The sequence below is a fragment of the Geospiza fortis genome, unplaced genomic scaffold (assembly GCF_000277835.1).
Source record: "Geospiza fortis unplaced genomic scaffold, GeoFor_1.0 scaffold2457, whole genome shotgun sequence".
NCBI classification, from domain to species: Eukaryota; Metazoa; Chordata; class Aves; order Passeriformes; family Thraupidae; genus Geospiza; species Geospiza fortis.
This window is the reverse complement of record NW_005054720.1, coordinates 126,830-127,189: the sequence shown is the minus strand read 5'-3', so window position 1 is coordinate 127,189 and position 360 is coordinate 126,830.

Here is a 360-nt window from a genome sequence, read left to right as displayed (position 1 = left end):
AGCCGCCCCACAGGATCGGGGTGGGTCACGGCAGACCCTCAGCCCGAGAGTGGGGGGAATTTAAATGCTGGGGAGGCACTGCATGGCATCCTGCAGCCCACCACTGAACCCACAGTGCCCCACAGCCCCACAGAGGGCCATAAGGGACACTCAGCATGAGGGCTCAGCTCCCCGGGGCACCCACAGCCCCCATCCCAAGGCACCCCACAGCCCCCGGCCCCACGGACACCTTGTGGGGCGCACACGGGGACTCCCCCGGCCCCCACCGTGCCCATGGCCCCCACAGCCTCACACAGCACCGTGTCCCCGGCACTGCCCTGCCCCACCTGCCCCTCGGAACCCACTGACCCACAGCCCCCT